The 23371-nt window shown below is 36.9% G+C and overlaps 2 long non-coding RNA genes across 4 annotated transcripts in view; both read right to left on the bottom strand.

Annotated features, from left to right (window-relative positions):
* LOC113601470 (uncharacterized) overlaps positions 1–12527 on the bottom strand; it is a 102572-nt gene extending 90045 nt beyond the window's left edge. For all 3 annotated transcript variants that reach the window (XR_008296103.1, XR_008296104.1, XR_003422779.2), the window contains exon 1: positions 12369–12527. This is a non-coding gene — a long non-coding RNA (uncharacterized LOC113601470). The remainder of the gene's footprint in view (positions 1–12368) is intronic.
* A 1378-nt stretch (positions 12528–13905) lies between these two features.
* Positions 13906–23371, bottom strand: part of LOC113601474 (uncharacterized) — a 189359-nt gene continuing 179893 nt past the window's right edge. The window contains exons 4-5 of the long non-coding RNA XR_003422784.2: positions 19719–19813; positions 13906–18353 (exon numbers count right to left, since the gene is read on the bottom strand). This is a non-coding gene — a long non-coding RNA (uncharacterized LOC113601474). The remainder of the gene's footprint in view (positions 18354–19718; positions 19814–23371) is intronic.

The raw sequence follows: 23371 nt of genomic DNA, 5'->3' as shown, positions 1-23371 counted from the left end.
CTCCCCCCTCTCTCTCTCTCAAACAAAAACAAACAAAAATGAGCAAAGGGCCTGAATAGATATTTTCCCAAGGAAGACATACAAATGTCCAACAGGCACATGAAAAGATACTCAACATCCGTAATCATCTAAGAAATGCAAATCAAAACCACAACGAGATATCACCTCACACCTATTAGAATGCTTTTATCAAAAAGACAAGAAGTAAGAAGGCTATTGAGGATGTGAGGAGAAATATGAACCCTTGTACAGTAATGGTGAAAATATAAATTGGTGTAGCCTCTATGCAAGATAGTATAGAAGTTCATATATATATAATTATCATATGATTCAGCAATCCACTTCTGAATATATATCTGAAGGAAAAGATCACTATCTTGAAGAGATTTCTGCACTCCATGTCCATCATTATTCCCTATATCCAAGATATGAAAACAACCTAAGTGTCCATAAACAGAGGAATGGATAAAGAAGATATCACACACACACACACACTGGAATTCTATTCATCCATAAAAAAGAAGGAAATCCTGCCATTTACAACATAAGTTAAACTTGAGAGCATTATGCTGAGTGACATAAGTCAGAAAAAAGACAAATACTATATGACCTCACTTATATGTATACTCTAAAAAAATAAATAAATAAATAAAAAGGAGGGACTCATAGAAACTGAATAGAATGGTGGTTTCCAGGGACTAGGGAATGATAGAAATGGAGAGACGATGGTCAAAGGGTACAAACTTCCAGCTATAAGCTGAGTAAGTTCTGGGTATCTAACATACAGCATGGTGACTATAACTAACAATACTGCGTTATACATTTGAAAGTTGCTTTAAGTATTGATGTTAAATGTTCTCACTACATTTACAAAAAAATTATAGCTATATGAAGTGATGGATGTGTTAATTTATTATGGTAATTATTTCACAATATATACATGTATGAAATCACCTTACATATCTTACACATACACAATGTTATGTCAATTATATATCAATAAAGCTGTAGGAAAATAAAAAACTAAAAATAAACTTAACATGACCAAAACAATTTTTTAGCTCTTCCCACCTCTACTCCAAGATTTCTGCAATCTTTTTCATCAATTCTTCTTATTGCTCTGACCAAGAACTTGGGAATCATCCTTGGCATTTCTCTTTCTCTCACACCCTTCATCCAGTTCATTACCAAACTCTTTTGTTTAATGTTCAATATATATCACTATTTCTACCCCTTGGTCCAAGCCACCGTTATTTCTCTCCAAGATTATTCCAAGACCTTACTAACCAGTCTCCCTGATTCTACCATTCTTCTCCTACACTCTGCTTTCCACATGTCAGCCAGAACTGTGCTTTCAAATATGTCAGATCATATCACAGTAAGGATAGGATCTGGGAGGGTTGTGAGATCTTACCTACCAGCAAGCTAATAAAATAGCCTGCTAGAGTTTCACAGATACTGACAGAAGGCCCAAAGCTGGGTCAGAGACAAAAGACAATTTGTAGTAATAACAGTAGTCATTGTAACATTGTTGCATAAGTTCCCTAAGCCCCAGTTATCACAGGTTGATGTGATGAGGGCCAGGTATTGCCAGTATATGCACTGGGCTGTGTTATAGGAATCAGAAAGCCTTGATGTTATATAACTGGTTGGCAATAAACCTGCCTATCTTCCTCTCCCAAGAAAGATAGCTCTATTATCCTACAATATAAACAAACCTGTTACAGGAAAGGAAATAACTCTATCTTCCAAGGCTGCTTGCCATGCAAACATCCTTAAAAAGACAGTTCAAAGCAACTTATCTGTCAATGCCTTTGAAGATTTGCAGAAATGTGAGGGGTCCATGGAGACAATCACTTCTCTGCTTAAAACCCTGTAATGGCTTTTCATCTCGTTCGAAGTAAAAGCCAAATTCTCTGTAATAGTCTACAAGGAGCTATTTGGTATTGCCCTCTGCTATCTCTTAGATCTCAACCCTTACCACCCACTTTTTTACCCACTCAGCTTTGCAGTTTCTTAAAGATGCCATGTGTACTCCCACCTAAACTTATGCTTGGAATACTATTCTTCCAGATATCTGCTGTTGTCACTCCTTTAGTTGTATCTTGTCTAATGTCACCTTATCCAAGACACTCTTCCAGACCACTCTATATAAAAGAATTATAAAATAATACCCCCTAGTACTTCCTATCCCCCTTTATCCTGCTTTATATTCCTTCATTGTTAATCAACACCTGACACCATATCTATTTGCTTGCTTTTGGTTTACAGTCAAATGCATCTCATCAATATGAAAGTCCCACTGGGGCATTTGGAATAGTGTCTGGCACATAGCACCTGAGAGGAAGAAGAAAATAAAGCAAGAGAGAGGTAAGGAGAAAAGGAAAGAGGCAGGGAGGAAAAGAAGGAAGAAGGGCAAAGGAGGAAGGAGGGTGGAAGTAAAGGAGGAAAGAGAGAGGTCAAAAATTTTTCTAAGGTAGTTAGTCTGAGGAAGTATGAGGAGGGTAGCACCAAGGACTGCGAACTTGGTCATAATTCATTCTTTTTTTTTAAAAAGATCATTTAAAAATTTTTTCAAGGTCAAATATCAGTTGTTAAAATTTATTGAAATGTTCTGCTTTATACCACTATTTCTCATTTACTGTGTCCTCATATGGCAGAGAGAAAGAGAGGGTGTGGTCTTTGGTGTCTCTTCTTATAATCCCATCATGAGGGTCCACCTGATGACCTCACTTAAACCTAATTATGTTTCAAAGTCTCCATCTCAAATACCAACACATTCGGAGTTAGGGCCTCAAAATGTGAATTGTGATGGGCATGGGCAGATACACAATTCAGTCCATAGCAACCCTTAATATGAACAACACAAAGAAGATAAAAGTTCCTTCTTAAGTCACGTCCAGGTGACTTAAGTCACCCACATTCTACCTTCTAACCTGGTTCATTTTCCCTAGAGGCCTATAGACTAGGGTGACCAGGAGGATTTTGGTTACATCTCTTAGAAACATCTCAAACCAAAATGGACTCCTTAAAATTTTCACCTAAAATGAATAATCACAAGCTCAACTTGGATCTGTTTTTTAACTCTTAAGATATAAACATAAGGCATCCAGTACTACCTCCTTTCTCCCTGAATTCACTTCCAGGAAAGGAGCTTCCTTTCCATGCTGGAAGGCAATAGATGCTTAGGCCTGGGGCTCACTCCACCTGTCAATGATCAGACTTGTACTACATGCTACTTATCTCTATGAGATATTGTTGGGGGAAGGGATGGTGAAAATGATTAATATTTGAAACAGAAGCTGCTTAATTTTTGTCACCAATGTCCTATAAATATAATCGGACTGAAATTTTCTGGTACTATGTTTCTTCTTGCTATTCTTGTATATTCACTATAATACAATATATAAGAATTATCAAATGAAGATAAATGATTGTAATTAAAATTGCAAATCATATCGGGCTTTAAAATATTTATTGATCTAATAAATAATTCTTTTTTTTTTAATTTTTTAATGTTTATTTTTTAGAGGGAGGGAGAGAGAGAGAGACAGAGTGTGAGCGGGAGAGGGGCAAAGAGAGAGGGAGACACAGAATCCAAAGCAGGCTCTGGGTTCTGAGCTGTCAGCACAGAGACCAATGCAGGGTCTCTGAACTCACCCTCCGAACCATGAGATCATGACCTGGGCCAAAGTTGGACTTTTAACCTACTGAGCCACCCAGGCACCCCGATAAACAATTCTTAATTTATTTAATTTACAAAATAATTCTGTTTTCTAACACTTGACTCAAAAAAAACTGTTTCCCTCAAAAAGCTGCCCATAGAAACATACAAGGCAATGTAATTTGTAAAAAATATGTTAAGTCTTGCTAGCATTTGGGAAAATTAAAATTAAAATGAGTCCCTACTTTTGGACATCAAATTAACATAGATGTTTCTAAATAATTTTTATTGTTAGCAAGGACACGGTGGGAGTATAAATTGGAGTAATCTTTCTACAAAAAGATTAAATACCTAAGTAAATAAATAAATATCAAAGACCTTGAAATATCAAATAAATAAATATTAAAGGCTCTTGACTCATCAATTACCATTACTCACTGTATCCTAACAAAATAAAGATGCATACAAAGATTTAGCACCATTATTTACCATCTTGAACATTTAGATACCATCCAAAATTCAACAATATGGAATCAATTAAATAAATATGGTATATTTCTACAATAAAACACCACAAGTGTTTTAGGTAAACATGCAATGGCATTCAAAGATGTACCTCATCTATTGTTAAGTGAAAAACTGTTACCAAACAGTATATATAATGTATAGTTTGACTCAGAGAAAGAAGGAAAGAAAAACTCCATGCTCAAAATGGACCTCTCAGGTGTGCTATATTTTTTCCCTTTGTTTTTGCTTATCTGTTTCCTAAGTCTTCAATAATGATAAATGCTTTTGTAAAAACAGGAATGTCTGCTCTTTAGTCTACTTCTCAATATTAAAACCCACTGACTTCTACACATTTATAAATACAATTTGCAATGTTTTAGCTGATACATATCCCTGCACACATGTTTTTGGTTTCACATATACATACTTTCTTGACTCATAAATTCTCATGTGAATGTATAAGTTCCAAAAGGTCAAGAACAATTGCATCTAATTCTTTAAACCTCATGGTGCCTAAGAAAGTTATACACAGAAAAATTACACAAATTACTATTTATTGAATACATGAATCAGAAATATGTGATGGAAAAGGTCTTAAAAATTAAAAGTAGATAAAATGGGTCTAAATTGCTGTTGTCTATACTCTAAATATGTTTGATTAATATTTCCCAAGTCAAACATTCACCTCATTTCCCACAAATACTGTCTTGCTTCAAAGCTATTATTATTTGAGACTCTGTCTTTTCCTCAAGGTCTCAGTTCAAATTTTTGTTCAAAATAGCATCACCAGAGTTATGAGCCCTGACACTGGGTTGACCTGCCTGCCAACTTTATCATTACTTAAAAATCATGGTCAATGCAGAGCCTGGGTGGCTCAGCTGGTTGAGTGACCAACTTCAGCTCAGGTAATGATCTCACAGTTCGTGAATTCGAGCCCTGCTTCGGGCTCTGTGTTGACAGTTCAGAGCCTGGAGCCTCCTTTGGATTCTGTGTCTCCTTCTCTCTCAGCCCCTCCCCTGCTTGTGCTCTGTCTCTCAAAAATAAATAAACATTTGAAAAAATTTAAAAAAGGAAAATCATGAACAAATGCACCTATTACACTTCTGGAAATTTTTTCTATAGATATGTTATAAAACATACACATTCAGCATTCTTTATAATAGCAAAACACTGGCAATAATTTAAATATTTATTAACAGATGCATGAGTAGATTATATGCCATGAATATAATAGAATATATGACACCTTTTTTAATTTTAATTTTATTTCTTTATTTTTTTAAATTTACATCCAAATTTGTTAGCATATAGTGCAACAATGATTTCAGGAGTAGATTCCTTAATGCCCCTTACCCATTTAGCCCATCCCCCCTCTCACAACGTCTCCAGTAACCCTCAGTTTGTTCTCCATATTTATGAGTCTCTTCTGTTTTGTCCCCCTCCCTGTTTTTACATTATTTTTGTTTCCCCTCCCTTATGTTCATCTGTTTTGTCTCTTAAAGTCTGCACATGAGTGAAGTCATATGATATTTGTCTTTCTCTGACTGACTAATTTCACTTAGCATAATACACTCCAGTTCCATCCATGTAATTGCAAACGGCAAGATTTCATTCTTTTTTATTGCTGAGTAATACTCCATTGTGTATGTGTATATATATATATATATATATATATACATATATATATATATATATGTATATATATATATATATATATACACCACATCTTCTGTATCCATTCATCAATCGATGGGCATTTGGGCTCTTTCCATACTTTGCCTATTGTTGATAGTGCTGCTATAAATATGGGGGTGCATGTGTCCCTTTGAAACAACACACCTGTATCCCTTGGATAAATGCCTAGTAGTGCAATTGCTGGGTCATAGGGTAGTTCTATTTTTAGTTTTTTGAGGAACCTCCACACTGTTTTCCAGAGTGGCTGCAACAGCTTCATTCCCACCAACAATGCAAAAGAGATCCTCTTTTGCATCCTCGCCAACATCTGTTGTTGCCTGAGTTGTTAATGTTAGCCATTCTGACAAGTGTGAGGTGGTATCTCATGGTGGTTTTGATTTGCATTTCCCTCATGATGAGTGAAGTTGAGCATTTCTTCATGTGTTGGTTGGCCATGTGGATGTCTTCTTTGGAGACATGTCTATTCATGTCTTTTGCCCATTTCTTCACTGGATTATTTGATTTTTGGGTGTTGAGTTTGAGAAGTTCTTTATAGATTTTGGATACTAACCCTTTATCTGATATGTCATTTGCAAATATCTTCTCCCATTCCGTCGGTTGCCTTTTAGTTTTGCTGATTGTTTCCTTCGCTGTGCAGAAGCATTTTATTTTGATGAGGTCCCAGTAGTTCATTTTTGCTTTTGTTTCACTTGCCTCCAGAGAAGTGTTGAGTAAGAAGTTGCTGCGGGCAAGATCAAAGAGGTTTTTGCCTGCTTTCTCCTCAAGCATTTTGATGGCTTCCTGTCGTACATTGAGGTCTTTCATCCATTTTTAGTTTATTTTTGTGTATGGTGTAAGAAAGGGGTCCAGGTTCATTCTTCTGCATGTCGCTGTCCAGTTTTCCCAGCACCACTTGCTGAAGAGACTGTCTTTATTCCATTGGATATTCTTTTCTGCTTTGTCAAAGATTAGTTGGCCATACGTTTGTGGGTCCATTTCTGTGTTCTCTATTCAGTTCCATTGATCTGAGTGTCTGTTCTTGTGCCAGTACCATAGTGTCTTGATGGGTTACAGCTTTGTAGTATAGCTTGAAGTCTGGGATTGTGATGCCTCCTGCTTTGGTTTTCTTTTTCAAGATTGCTTTGGCTATTCAGGGTCTTTTCTGGTTCCATACAAATTTTAGGATTACTTGTCCTAGCTCTGTGAAGAATGCTGGTGTTATTTTGATAGGAATTGCATTGCCTATGTAGATTGCTTTGGGTAGTACTGACATTTTAACAATATTTGTTCTTCCTATCCAGGAGCATGGAATCTTTTTTCATTTTTTTTTTTTTTTGTGTGTGTGTGTCTTGTTCAATTTCTTACATAAGCTTTCTATAGTTTTCAGGGTATAGATTTTTCACCTATTTGGTTAGATTTATTCCTAGGTATTTTATGGGTTTTGGTGCAACTGTAAATGGGATTTATTCCTTAATTTCTCTTTCCGTTGCTTCATTATTGGTGTATAAGAATGCAACCGACTTCTCTGTGCGTTGATTTTATATCCTGCAACTTTGCTGAATTCATGAATCAATTCTAGCAGTTTTTTTGGTGGAATCTTTTGGGTTTTCCATATAGACTATCATGTCATCTGCAAAGACTGAAAGTTTGACCTCCTCTTGGACGATTTGGAAGCCTTTTATTTCTTTGTGTTGTCTGATTGCAAAGGCTAAGACTTCCAATACTATGTTGAATAACAGTGGTGAGAGTGGACATGCCTGTCTTGTTCTTGACCTTAGGGGCAAAGTTCTCAGTTTTTCCCAATTTAGGATAATATTAGCGTTGGTCATTCCTGTATGGCTTTTATGATCTCGAGGTATGCTCTTTTCTTGAGGGTTTTTATGAAGAAAGGATGCTGTATTTTGTCAAATGGTTTCTCTGCATCTATTGAGAGGATCATATGGTTATTGTCCTTTCTTTTATTGATGTGATGAATCACATTAATTGTTTTGCAGATATTGAATCAGCCCTGCATCCCAGGTATATATCCCATGAGGTTATGGTGAATAATTTTTTTAATGTATTGTTGGATCTGGTTGGCTAATACCTTGTTGAGAACTTTTGCATCCATGTTCATCAGGGAAATTGGTCCGTAGTTCTCCTTTTTAGTGGGGTCTCTGTCTGGTTTTGGAATCAAGGTAATGCTGGCTTCATAGAAAGAGTTTGGAAGTTTTGCTTCCATTTCTATTTTTTGGAACAGCTTCAAGAGAATACGTGTTAATTCTTCCTTAAATGTTTGGTAGAATTCCTCTGGAAAGCCATCTGTCCTGGACTCTTGTTTTTTGGCAGATTTTTGATGACTAATTCGATTTCCTTACTGGTTATGGGTCTGTTCAAATGTTCTATTTCTTCCTGTTTCAGTTTTGGTAGTATATATGTTTCTAGGAATTTGTCCATTTCTTCCAGATTGCCCATTTTATTGGCATATAATTGCTCATAATAGTCCCTTATTATTGTTTTTATTTCTGCTGTGTTGGTTGTGATCTCTCCTCTTTCATTCATGATTTTATTTATTTGGGTCCTTTCCTTTCCTTTTTGATCAAACCGGCCAGTGGTTTATCAATTTTTTTTAATTCTTTCAAAGAACCAGCTCTGGTTTCATCGATCTGTTCTACTGTTTTGCTTTGTTTTTGTTGTTTTTGGTTTCAATAGCATTAATTTCTGCTCTAATCTTTATTATTTCCTGTCTTCTGCTGTTTTGGGGTTTTATTTGCTGTTCTTTTTCTAGCTCCTTAAGGCGTAAGGTTAGGTTGTATATCTGATATCTTTCTTCCTTCTTTAGGAAGCCCTGGATTGCTATACTTTCCTCTTATAACCGCCTTTGCTGTGTCCCAGAGGTTTGGGGTTGTGGTGTTATCATTTTCACTGCCTTCCATATACTTTTTAATTTCCTTTTTAACTTCTTGGTTAGCCCATTCATTCTTTAGTAGGATGTTCTTCAGTCTCCAAGTATTTGTTGCCTTTCCAAATTTTTTCTTGTGGTTGATTTCAAGTTTCATAGCACTGTGGTCTGAAAATATGCACGGTATGATCTCGATCTTTTTGTACTTGCTTAGGGCTGATTTGTGTCCCAGTATATGATTTATTCTGGAGAACATTCCATGTGCAATGGAGAAGAATGTATATTCTGCTGCTTTAGGATGAAATGTTCTGAATATATCTTTTAAGTCTATCTGGTCCAGTGTGTCATTCAAAGCCATTGTTTCCTTGTTGATTTTTTGATTAGATGATCTGTCCATTGCTGTGAGTGGGTTGTTGAAGTCTCCTATTATTATGGTATTACTATCGATGAGTTTCTGTATGTTTGTGATTAATTGATTTATATTTTTGGGTGCTTTCACATTTGACACATAAATGTTTACAATTGTGAGGTATTCTTGGTGGATCATCCCTTGATTATGACAGAATGCCCTTCTGCATCTCTTGATACAGACTTTATTTTAAAGTCTAGATTGTCTGATTATAAGCATGGCTTCTCCATCTTTCTTTTGTTGACCATTAGCATGACAGATGGTTCTCCATCCCTTATTTTCAATCTGAAGGTGTCTTTAGGTCTAAAGTGGGTCTCTTGTAAACATCATATAGATGGATCTTGTTTTCTTATCCATTCTGTTACCCTATGTCTTTTGATTGGAGCACTGAGTCCATTGACATTAGAGTGAGTACTGAAAGATATGAATTTATTGCCATTATGATGCGTGTAGAGTTGGAGTTTCTGTGGTGTTCTCTAGCCCTTTCTAATCTTTGTTGCTTTTGATATTTATTTATTTATTTATTTATTTATTTATTTATTTATTTATGTTTTCATCTTTTCTCCCCTCAGAGAGTCCCCCTTAAAATTTCTTGCAGGGCTGGTTTAGTGGTCACAAACTCCTTTAATTTTTGTTTGTCTGGGAAACTTTTTCTCTCTCCTTCTATTTTGAATTACAGCCTTGCTGGATAAAGAATTCTTGGCTGCATATTTTTCTGATTCAGCACATTGAATACATCCTGTCACTCCTTTCTGGACTGCCAAGTTTCTGTGGTTAGGTCTGCTGCAAACCTGATCTGTCTTCCCTTGTATGTTTGGGACTTTTTTTCCCTTGCTGCTTTCATGATTCTCTCCTTGCCTGAGTATTTTGTGAATTTGACTATGATATGCCTTTTTGATGGTCGGTTTTTGTCTAATCTAATGGGGGTCCTCTGTGCTTCCTGGATTTAGTGTGTCTTTCCCCAGGTTAGGAAAGTTTTCCACTATGATTTGCTCACATAACCCTTCTACCCCTATTTCTCTCTCTTCCTCTTCTGGGACCCCTATTATTCTGATGTTGTTCCTTTTTAATGAGTCACTGATTTCTCTAATTCTTAAACTGCTCTTCTGCCTTAATCGCCCTCTTTTTTTCTGATTCATTATTCTCCATATGTTTGTCCTCTATTTCGCTGATTCTCTGTTCTGCCTCATCCATCCTTGCCACTGTGGCATCCATCCATGATTGCAGCTCAGTTATAACATTTTTTATTTCATCCTGACTAGTTTTTATGTCTTTTATCTCTGCAAAAAGGGATTCTAATCTATTTTTGACTCCAGCTAGTATTCTTATTATCGTGATTCTAAATTCTGGTTCAGAAATCTTGCTTGTATCTGTATTGGTTAAATCCCTGGCTTGTGTTTCTTCCTGCTCTTTCTTTTGGGGTGAATTCCTTCATTTCATCATTTTGAAGTGAGAAAAGGAATTAATAAGGTAGAAAAATTAAAATTAAAAAATTAAAATTAAAAAATATTAAAATTAAAAAATTAAACACACACACACAAAAATCAAATAAATGATGCTAGATCCTAGGTGTGTTTTGTTCTGGATGTTGAGTGTGGTTTGATAGATTAGAGAAAAAAGGTGAGGGAGGAAATCATTTGAAAATTTGAAAATTGAATACACTGTAGTAGACTAAAATGAAATGATGGGAGTAAAATAGAATTTGAAAAAATTTATGCAAAAGTAAAGAATATAGTAGACAAAAATTAAAGAAAAATATTTTTAACAGAAACTAAACATAAAAATGAATTTTTTCTCTTTCTGTATTCAAGAAAAAGAAAATAAATGAAAAATAGAAAAAAGAAAATAAAAGGATATTGTTTGAAAATTTTAAAAAGTGAATACACTGTAGTAGACTAAAATAAAATGATGGAAGTAAAATAGAATTTGAAAAAATTTATACAAAAGTAAAAAATACGGTAAAAAAATTAAAGAAAAATATTTTTAATAAAAATTGAAAATAAAAATGAATTTTCTCTCTCTCTGTATTCAAGAAAAAGAAAAGAAGTGAAAAAGAGGAAAAGAAAGAAAGAAAGAAAGAAAATTGAATAGATGGACTTGCTAACAGATTGAAATAGGTCTGAAATTACTTAGTTTTCCCCTAGAAGTCAGACTATGATGGGCTTTATAGTCCATAAACTAAGCAGGCGGTGAGACTCTTGAAGTGAGATTCTTGAAGAGCAAAGTTGGCCCATATGGGCGGAGCTTAGTGTAATGGCTCCATTCTCCAATAGATGGTTCTGCTAGCCTACTGGGGTAGAGTGTTGTGGCGCTGGTAGGTGCATATGCGCATGCGTGGGAGCGGTGAAAATGGTGTCACCCAGCTACCCTGTCTCTAGTATCAGAACTCCATTTTCCCTCATCAGCCATGGCACACCCATCCTCTGTCTTCAGCTTTTATTCACTCCCCGCTTTTTCACTGTCCATGACCAAGCCCCAGGCAGTACCTCTCTCCTGAGTTTTGTCTCAGATGTAGCTGTTTTCCCCAGGGCCTTACTTCTGAAGGACTGTGGCTTTGACCCGCTCCACCCCTCTGCAGGAGGGTCTTACCAAGCAATGGCTGAATGAGCAATGGCCGAATGTCGGCTGCACCAAGGAACACTTGCTGGACCCTGCTGCTGTGGTGCCCTGAGACTTCAGCCAGGTGCCAGCCCGCCCCAGAAAAAGTTTGCGAAATAGTGTAGCAGCAGCTTTTCAGGGATTATGGGAAATCACAACACACATCTGGCACCAGGCTTCACCCTTAACGACCTTGTTCCAGCACCAGCAAATGTGGCTGTTTTCTGGGGTCTGCTGGGACCAGGGTGCTTCAACAGTCTCTACCAAATGTCCTTCCAACAGTGGAACCACTTTTTCCCTGTGTGGCCCGAGAACCTCTTGGACCCCACTCTGTTCCTGGAGATTCGCCCTTCCCACCAGAGCACCGCCAGGTATCGAGATGCGGGGTTGCAGACTTTGCACTCCCCTTGTTTACAGTCTTAATGGAATTTAAACCCTCTCCTTTCTCCTTTCACCCTTTTTAGTTTAGTCCCTATAGCTGTTTCCAATTTTCCACTTTCTCTCCAGCTGCTTTTGGGGACGGGTGCTTTTCCCATATTACCCCCCTGCCCCGTCTCAGTCCTCTCTCCACCCGCAAAAGCACCTCCCTTCTTGCAGCTTCTTGCTCCCCAAGTTCACCTCTCCATGCCGCATACCTGCTGAATTCTATGGTTCAGGTCGTGCAGATTGTTGTGTTAATCCTCAAATCAGTTTTCCAGGTGTGCTAGATGGTTTAGTGTTGGTCTAGCTGGATTTCATGGACGTGACACACACAAAATACTTCCATGCTGTTCCGCCATCTTGGCTCCGCCTTGAATATATGACACCTTAAAAAACAGTAAGGCAACTTTTTTATATGTACTGTTATGGAGCTGATATTGTTAAGTGAAAAGAAGCAGAGTACTATAGAATTGTATTTATAAGATAGTATTGTGTTTATGTACAGTATAAATATGTGTATAGTATCATTAAAGAATATACATACTTCTGGTAAAGGAGAACTACACAACCAGAGGGCAAGATGAAAAAGAGATTTGTTTTTCAAAATAAATGCTTTTGGAACTTTTGAATTCTGGATCTGGTGCATGAATTTCCTTTTTAATAAATTCATAAACTTGGAACTTAATGTTTTATTAATTCTTAGGGATCATTCTATTTTGTGAGGTATCAGAAATAGTCCTTGTGTGGTGATTTTTTTTGTTTTTTTTTATTATTTTTTATTTCATTATTTTATTTTAAGTTTTTATTTAAATGCCAGTTAGTTAACATACAGTGTAACATTAGTTTCAGGTGTACAATATAGTGATTCAACACTTCCATACAACACCTGGTGCTCATCACAAGTGCCCTTCTTAATCCCCATCCATTTACCCAATCCACTTCCCATTACCCAATCCACCTCCCCTTTGGTAACCATCAGCTTGTTCTCTATAGTTAAGAGTCTATTTCCTGGTTTGATGCTCTCTCTTTTTTCACTTTGCTCATTTGTTTTGTTTCTTAAATTCCAAATATGAGTGAAATCATATGGTATTTGTCTTCCTCTGATTTATTTCACTTAGCATAATACACTCTCATTCCATTCATGTGGTTGCAAATGGCAAGATTTCATTCTTTTTTGATGGATGAATAATAAATATTCCAGTGTGTGTGTGTGTGTGTGTGTGTGTGTGTGTGTGTGTGTGTTCATTCATCAGTAGATGGACATGGGCTGTTTCCATAATTTGGCTCGTGTAGATAATGCCCTATAAACATTGGGGTGCAAGTATCCCTTTGATTAGTATTTTTGTATTCTTTAGGTAAATACCTAGTAGTGCAATTGCTGGGTCATAGGGTAGTACTATCTTTGAGGAAACGCCGGAGTGTCTATACCAGTTTGCATTCCCACTAACAATGCAAGAGGGTTCCCCTTTCTCTACATCCTTGCCAACACCTATTGTTTCTCCTGTTGTTGATTATAGCCACTCTGAAAGATGTAAAATGATATCTCACTGTACTTTTACTTTGTATTTGTCCGACAATCAGTGATGTTGAGCATCTTTTCACGTGTCTGTTGGCCATATATATGTCTTCTCTGGCAAAATTCCCATTCATGCACTCTGACATTTTTCAGTTAAATTATTCATTTTTGGGGTGTTAAGTTTTGTAAGTTATTTATGTATTTTAAATACTAAACCTTTATTGGATATGTCATTTTCAAATATCTTCTCCCATTCCATAGTTTCCTTTTAGTTTTGTTGATTGTTTCCTTTGCTGAGCAGAATATTTTTATTTTGATGAAGTCCCAACAGTTCATTTTTGCTTATGTTTCTCTTGCCACAGGAGACATATCTAGAAAAAAGTTGCTATGGCCAATGTCAAAGAGGTTACTGCTCATGTTCTTCTCTAGGGTTTTATTGTTTCAGGTCGCACATTTAGATCTTTAATCCATTTTGAGTCTATTTTTATGTATAGTATAAGAAAGTGGTCCAGTTTCATTCTTTTGCATGTTGCTATCCAGTTTTCCCAATACCATTTGTTGAAGAGACTGTCTTTTTTCCATTGTATATTCCTTCCTTTGTCAAAGATTAGTTGACCATATAGTTGCGGGTTCATTTCTGGGTTTTCTATTCTGTTCTATTGATCTATGAATCTATTTTTCTGCCAATACCATACTTTTACAATCACTGCAGCTTTGTAATATAACCTGAAGTCTAGAATTATGATGCCTCAAATTTTGCTTTCTCTTTTTCAAGGTTGTTTGGCTATTCAGGTCATTGTGGTTCCATATAAATTTAAAGATTGTTCTAGCTCTGTGAAAAATGCTGTTGGTATTTTGATAGGGATTGCATTAAATGTGTAGATTGCTTTGGGTAGTATAAACATTTTAACAATATTTATTCTTCTAATCTGTGAGCATGGAACATCTTTCCATTTCTTTATGTCATCTTCAATTTCTTTCATCAGTGTTTTATACTTTTCAGAGTACAATTCTTTCACCCCTTTTGTTAGGTTTATTCTAGGGATCTTTTGTTTTGGTGCAATCATAAATGGGATTGATTCTTTATTTTCTCTTTCTGCTGCTTCATTATTGGTATAAAAAAATGTAACAGATTTCTGTATGTTGGTTTTGTATCCTGCAAAATTACTAAATTCATTTATCAGCTCTAGCAGTTTTTTGGTGAAGTCTTTTGGGTTTTTTATATGTAGTATCACATCATCTGCAAATGGGGAAAGTTTTACTTCTTCCTTGCCAATTTTTTTAAAGTTTATTTATTTATTTTGAGACAGACAGGAGGCAAGAGGCAGAGAGAGAGGGAGACAGAAAATCCCAAGCAGGCTCTATGCTGTCACAGGGCTTGATCTCACAAATCACAAGATCATGACGTAAGCCAAATCAAGAGTCAGGTGCTTAACCAACTGATCCACCCAGATACCCCCTCTTCTTTGTCAATTTGGATCATTTTCGTCTCTTTGGCTGATTGCAGTGTCTAGGGCTATGTTAAATAACAGTGGTGAGAGTGGACATCCTTGTCTTGTTCCTGACTGTAGAAGAAATGCTCTCAGATTTTTCTCATTGAGGATGATATTAGCTATGGATTTTTCATATATAGCCTTTCTTTTTTTAAATTTTATTTATATTTGAAAGGGGGGGTGGAAGGGGCAGTGGGAGAGGGAGAGAGAGGATCCCTGGAAGGCTCAGCACTGTCAGCATGGAACTGGATGTGGGGCTCAAACTCACAAACCATGAGATCATGACCTTAGCTGAAATCAAGAGTTGGATGCTTAACCAACTGAGCCACCCAGGTGCCCCCATACATGGCCTTTCTTATGCTGAGGCATGTTCCCTCTGAGCCAACTTTGTTGAGAGTTTTTATCAAAAATGGATGTTATACTTTATCAAATGCTTTTTATGCAACTATTGAAAGGATAATACTGTTCTTATCCTTTATTTTATTAATGTGCTGTATCACATTAATTGATTTGCAAATATGGAGTCATGCTTGCAAGCCAGGAATAAATTCTACTTGATTATGGTGAATGATTTTTTTTTAATTTATTGTTGGATTTGGTTTGCAAGTATTTTATTGAGAATTTTGCATCCATGTTCTTCAGGGATATTGGCCATTAGTTCTGTTTTAGTGGAGTTTTGTTTTTGTTTTTGTTTTTGTTTTTGAGAGAGAAAGAGAAAGAGAGAGAGAGAGAGAGAATGAGCACAGAAGGGGCAGAGGGAGAGCGAAAATCTCAAGCAGTCTCCACACCCAGCACAGATCCCGACATGGGGGCTCAATCTCACGACCATGAGATCATGACCTGAGCCAAAATCAAGAGCTGGACGCTTAACCAACTGAGTCAACCAAGCTCCCCTTAGTGGAGTCTTTCTCTGGTTTTGGTATCAGGGTAATGCTGGGCTCATATAATGAATTTGGAAGTTTCCTCTCCTTTTCTATTTTTTTGGAACAGTTTGAGAATAGATATTAACTCTTATTTAAATGTTTAGTAGAATTCACCTGTGAGGCCATCTGGTCCCAGACTTCTGTTTGATGGGAGTTTTTTGATTACTGATTCAATTTCATTGCTGGATATTGGTCTGTTAAAGTTCACTGTTTCTTCCTGTTTTAGTTTTGGTAGTTTATTTGTTTCTAAGAATTTATCCATTTCTTCCAGGTTGTCAGATTTGTTGGCATATAGTTTTTCATAATATTCTCTTACAAATGTTTGTATTTCTGTGGTGTTGGTTGTTATTTCTCCTCTTTCATTTGTAATTTTATTAATTTGGGTCCTTGGTTTTTTCTCTTTGGTAAGTCTGACTAGAGGTTTATCAATTTTATTGATTTTTTTTTCAGAGAACCAGTTCCTGGTTTTGTTGATCTATTGTTTTTTTAGTTCCTATATTATTTATTTCTGCTCTAATCTTTATTATTTCCTTTCTCCTACTGGCTTTAGGCTTCTCTGTTGTTCTCTTCACAGCTCCTTTAGGTATAAGTTTAGGTTGTTTGAGATTTTTCTTGCTTCTTGAGGTAGACCTCTTTGCTATATTCTTCTCTCTTAGGGTTGCTTTTGTTGCATCCCAATCGTTTTGGACCATTGTGTTTTCATTTTCATATGTTTCTGTGTATTTTTTTATTTCTTTGATTTCCTGGTTGACCCATTCATTGTTTAGTAGCATATTATTTAAACTCCATGTATTTGTGGTTTTTCCAAATTTTTTCTTGTGGTTGACTTCTAGTGTCACAGTGTTGTGGTCACAGAAGATGTGTGGTGTAATTTAAATCTTTTTGTTTTTGTGAAGGCCAGATTTGTGACCTAATAAGTGATCTATTCTGGGGAATGCCCCAAGTGCACTTGAAAAATACATGTATTCTGCTGTTTCAGGATGGAATGCTCTGAATATATCTGTTAAGTCTCTCTGGTCCGGTGTGTCATTCAAAACCATTGTTTCTTTGTTGATTTTCTGTTCAGATTATCTTTCCGTCAATGTAAGTGTAGTGTTAAAGTCCCTACTATTATTGTATTATTTTCAATTGGTTCGTTTATGTTTATTATTAATTGATTTATATATTTGGGTGTTTCAAGTTGGGGGCATAAATATTTACAATTGTTAGATCTTCTTATTGGATTGTCCCCTTTATTATAATATAGTACCCTTCTTTGTCTCTTGTTACATCTTTGTTTTAAAATCTAGTTTTCCCAATATAAGTATTGCTATTCCAGCTTTGTTTTGACATCCATTTATGTGGTAAATATTTCCCCATCCCCTCAGTTTCTTTTATTATTATTATTATTATTATTATTATTGTTATTGTTATTATTATTTGAGAGAGAGAGAGAGAACACAAGCAAGGGAGATAGAGAATCTTAAGCAGGCTCCATGCTCAATAAGGAGCCCAGTGCAGAGCTTGATCCCATGACCCCGGGCTCACAACCTAAGTTGAAATCAAGAGTCAGATGCTCAACCAAGTGAGCCACCCAGGCGCCCCTCTCCATCCCCTCACTTTCAATTAGCAGGTGTCTTTAGGTCTAAAATGAGTCTCTTGCAAGCAGCATATAGATGGGTCTTGTTTTTTAATCCATTCTGACACCCTATGTCTTTTGTTTGGAATGTTTAATCCATTTCCATTCAAAGTAATTATTGGTATATATGTATTTAGTGCCATTTTACTACTTGTTTTGTCATTGTTCCTGAAGATTTCCCTCATCCTTATCTTTTTCACTTTTGGACTTTCTTTCCCACTCAAAGATCTCTTTTAATATTTCTTGCAGGGCTGGTTTAGTAGTCATGGATGCCTTTAGTTTTTGTTTGTCTTTATCTCTCCAAGTCTGCAGATTTTTCTTATTCAGCACTTGGAATATATTATGCCACTCCCTTCTGACTTGCCAAATTCCTGTTGAGAAATCTCTACCTAGTCTTATGAGTTTTCCCTTGTAAGTGACGGACTACTTTTGTCATGCTGCTTTTAAGATTATTTTCTGTATCACTATATTTTGCAAATTTATATACAACATGTCTTGGTGTTGGCCCACTTTTGTTGCTTTGATGGGAGTTCTCTGTGCTTCCTGGATCTGGATGTCTGTTTCATTCCTCAGATTAGGGAAGTTTTCTACTATTATTCCTTAAAATAAATTTTCTGCTTCCTTTTCCCTCTTGTTTTCTTCTGGGATTCCTGTAATACAAATATTATTATGTTTGATGGAGTCACTGAGGTCCCTAGGTCTAGTCTCATGTTGCATAATTCTTTTTCTCTTTTTTTCAGTTTCATTACTTTCCATTACTTTACCTTCTATGTCACTAATTAGTTTCTTTACTTATGCCAGCCTGTTGTTCATTGCATCAAGCCTGTTTCTAATCTCATTTATTGCATTCTTCATCTCTGATTGATTCTTTTTTAACTCTTTTATCTCTGCAGTGAGGATCTCCCCTGCTGTTTTCCACTCTTTTCTCAAGCCATCACATCCTTATGATTATTGCTTTAAATCAGGCATGCTACTTATATCTGTTTTACTTAGATCTCTGGCTGTGGCCTTATCTTGTTTTTTCATTTGGGATAAATTCATCCACTTTGGTATTTGTTTAAGTCTCTCCTTTCTTCTCTGTGTTAGAAAATCTGATTATGTCTTCCACTCCTGAAAGTAATAGCCTTAAAGCAGTTCCCAGGGCCCAGCCCTTCAGGAGGTTTCCAGTGTGTGCTGCATGCACTCTGCTGTTGTGTTTTGGCTGCTCTATCAATCAGGTCACTTGTCTGCAGAGGCTCTTCTTGCCTACTGTGGTCAGTATTTGGTCCCTGGCCTGAATATGGTGAGTTTTAACTAGGTGCATTCTGGTCTGCTTATGAAATGAGACCTGATACCAACTCCACCAGAACTGAGCTCCTGTAAAACTCTCTGGTCAGGAAACATGGTGTATAAGGGATTTGTGCTGGTCTTCTGGGGGAGGGGCCTGCTGTGCTGGGACAGAGGCAATTGTGACTGGAAAGAGCAGTCCCACCAGAGCCTAGTGGGAAGGGCTTGGTGTACGCAAGTTAGGCATCCAGTGTCAGCACTGCACTGCTTCCCACAGGTGGCTCTGTGTTTATGGTGAGGGGCAGGGGAGGAAAATGGTGCCAATCAGCTCCTTTCTTCCCAGAGAGGCATCTCCATGAACACTACCTCCCAGGAATGTACTCTGAAAAGAGTGAATAATCTCCCCCACTGTGTGCCACAGGAGTTCTTTAGATGGCTGTTTCCATGATGTCTGCCCTCTGCATTGTTTCCCTGATTTCTCTCCAGGAGCAACCCAGTGCCTTCCTGGGTATATCTCAACCAAGCCTGCTGACCTTTAAAACTCTAGGCTTTAAGCCCCACTGGTTGCAAGAACTCATGAAATTCAATCCCTCTCAATTTCCAAGACAATGGCTTTGGGAAAACGTTTTCTTTGTGCATTCCCCTTTGTGTTCTTCTCTCTCACTTGCTTTCTCCATGACCATGTCTCCCTCCCCTCTGCAGCACCTGTGATCCATTTTTTCCTTAAACCATGTCTCTGTACTTGCTACCTTCTTTGATGAGGCCTCTTCTCTTCCTTTATTTGTGGAGTTTGTTCTGTCCTGGAGCAGAACTTCTTTACTGAGTGGACTTCATAGTAATGTGGCTGCAAGGGAAGTAGTTACCCAAGCATTAGGGGAAGGGTGTGGCATTACATCTATGTGACCAGATGAAAGTCAATCTTACTAATGCCCATTGTGGAGAGCTAGTCTCTATTAAGGAAGTGTGGGCAAAACTGACTAGGGACTAAAGATTAAGAAAGCCCCTGTGGACACATACATTGAGATCTTGACCTCATCTCTTGAGATTGTTATTAAAAATTTTCCTATTGATCAATATAACCCCATTAATAAGAATGATATACTACAGTCTCAAGGGGGACTTTACCATGAGGAAAATGGCATCTGGACTGGTGAGCTGGCTCAGAGCCAGTACCAAAAGTTCATAGTGGAAGGGCCAATAGCATTAGAGCACATGGCTGTGGCTCAACTCTCTTGCTGAAGTAGCTCCCTGATAGGTGCCCATGTTTTGGTGGTGCCCATTATAATTAATGTGAGTGAATCAAAGAGTTGAACTTTGTAGCCCAAATCTAGAGCACTCTTATGAAGCATCACACTAAGGGAGTGAGATTATCTTCCCTATCTGTAGCTTCTTGGCATCCTACCCCTCATAGTTAAAAAATACTAGTATTGGTCACAATACTAATGCGACCACAGATAGATTTACCAATATGGGGAGAGACCTCTATAACATCTTTCTATACTGCAAACCTACTAGTATACCTGCAATGGTGTCACTGAAACAATATATTGAATGGCAGAGGAAATTGCAAAACCTTCCATTTTTAGAAGCAGCATGTGGCAGTGACAGAAGCAAAGTCCACAGAGGACAAAGACCTCTTTTTTCCATCAAATTTTGAAATATAACTGCCCCTTTGAACTAAGTAAGCTTCTGAAGTTTAAGTAATTTACAATTTGATCGAAGAGCTAAAACCCTCATATATAAGGCACTGGATTTTCTAATTATTTGGACACATGAATTAATTTGAAAGATAAATAAATATGATTCCCTTCTACCCCATGGGGGTGAAGCAGGCCATATCAGTAACAAGAAAAAAGAACGGTGTCCATGGCCAGCCTCAGGGATACCCAAAAACAATTTAGTTGGGCCTTAAGAAAAGCAGGACTAAAGTAGAGCTGACCTCTTAGACCCTGGAGCTATAATGTAGTTCAGAGTATAAGGCTGCTGGGAAGCCAAGCAGTAGGAATCTAGATCTCACCCTAGTGCCCCATAGCTAATGTGACAGCTACCCCCTGAGTACTTCTTTCTTCTGCTGCTACCACCCACCTCTCACCCTCTTTGCTTACTTCTCATGGCTTCTGTCAATGAGCTCTATGGAGCTTCATGTGGCTCCACTGTTGTCATAGCCATTTAGCATTGCCTCCCTCTACTAACTGTCTCTGAACTGCATAACTGACATGACCCACAGCCAGAACTAACTGGCACAAGTATACTTTGCATGGGCCACTTTCCACAAGGAAGCACCTTCTAGTCACCTGCTAGCCCACCGATTAACTGCCCTTGGGCTAGATGTTCATTGGTTCACTCACATTATAATCAAGACATGAGCACCAAGTTCTATCTTGGCTTTCTAAATCCATGTGGAAAACCACATGTGGGAGTAAAGGGAAGAGTAGAAAAAAAGCTGGTATAAGGACAGGCTGCCTATGACTCTCCATTAGCAGAGTCAGGGCACAGGATAGTTTTCTTTTGAGGGGTCGTGAACATTTGCAAAATACCCTACCAAGTCTTCATGCTAGAAAACTCTGAGAACTTGAATACTCTATGAGAATAGGGTCATAGGAACTTGGTAGAAATTCTGTTTAAACACGGATTTTAACAAAGACTAAATATAGGCTCCCAGTAGAATGTTAAACTAAACTCACTATAACTCTCCACTACTAAATAGAGTTCACTTTGAATTTCACGAATTAATGAATCAGTTCAAAACTTTGCCAAAATAAAAAGACTTCCTAAATTAATAGAAATAAGGGTTCTATGCATCCTCTTCTTGTTTCTGAAACCAGTTAGTGTGCCCAATCCCTTATTCCGTGTATTACAGTATGTTATGATTAAACCAAAGTTTAATTTATGCTCACAAACAGCCATATTGTACTCACAGCCCCTAATGAGATGATGAATTAAATATATTAAATTTAAAACTAAATTTAAATTAAAATTAATTTAATTTAATTTAATTTAAATTTAAATTTTAAAATTAAAATTAAATGTTGAGAACAAAACCAAAAAAATCATTAGCATGTCAATGTGGTGATCTTTCAGACAGGAATTGATTGCTGGACCAGCCTCCATTACAAAACAAGGATTATACTTTGATATAATGGCTTCCTCTCTCCATGCTCCCAAGGGCACAGTAATAAACTCTGTAGGGTTACTGGGCAAAGACAATAGGAAAGAATCAAGAAAGCTCACACAGTAGGAAGAATTCCAAGACACTTTTCTTAACTTGGATTTAAAATTTCAAGGGTTTTAGCTGCTTAAGAAAGGTGAAGATTGCAGCCAAAGTACTTGGTGACAGCTTGACTATATGTTTACAAACAAGTGGTGGGTTTATTTTGTGACTTTATTTGTCCTCAGAGAAGAATATTAAGACTCCAACCATGTAGAGATACCTTAATTCAGTTCTGGAACTAAAATCTGAATTAATTTTTTTCAGACAAATTACAGACAGTAATGGAAATTTATAACTTTTTGGTTTTGCCTGATCTTGTTGTATGTTGAAGAATATTTTTAGAATTTTAAGCATATGTATTCTATCCCATGTTATGTTTCTTACTCCTTATTGATTTACTTTTCTCAGTAAAACATTTTACAAAGAAACAAACTTGGAGGTTTTTCTGCAAATTGAACATTGTGTTTCTCTTGCTACCTGTCCCTGTAGTTTTGAGCTATAATGATTGTTTTTCTTTTTTTAAATGTTTATTCATCTATTGAGAGAGAGAGAGAGAGAGAGAGCATGAGCAGGGGAGGGGCAGAGAGAGAGAATCTCAAGCAGGCTCTGTGCTGTCGCATAGAGCCCAACATGGGGCTCAATCCTACAAACCATGAGATCATGACCTGAGCCAAAATCAAGAGTCGGGCACTTAACTGACTGAGCTACCCAGGCACTCCTATAATGATTTGTCTTTAGACTATCCTATTATTAATTGTTGAGAAAATATATGAGATGATAAATATATCTTCTAATGCCCATCAATGCCTACTGACACAAAAATTTAAAGGATTAGAAGGTATTTCATTTCTTTTCTATAAGTCAATATTAAACAGCATCCTTTTCACTCTCGCATGAGATAGGTACCTTGTGACCTTATCACACTAGGTTTCTACTGTGAAAAACTTTTACCTCTATTAGTTAAGAACTGTCATATCTATTCAGGGGTTATATGTACTATGAAAATGTCATTCATATTCTAAGGTAGGAAGCTGTACCTCAAGCAATGACCCATCTTATTTGTATTTAACAAGTGTATAAACCACAAAGTGCAGTTCTGGCATTACATTAATGAACGACAGTAATAAAGTTGGGAAATCAATGATAAATCAACTAAAATGTTTAAACTCAGAATAATTGAGAAAAACTGGA

This window comes from Acinonyx jubatus, chromosome B1, assembly GCF_027475565.1.
Source record: "Acinonyx jubatus isolate Ajub_Pintada_27869175 chromosome B1, VMU_Ajub_asm_v1.0, whole genome shotgun sequence".
Lineage (NCBI taxonomy): Eukaryota > Metazoa > Chordata > Mammalia > Carnivora > Felidae > Acinonyx > Acinonyx jubatus.
This window is presented reverse-complemented; position numbering and strand designations above follow the sequence as displayed.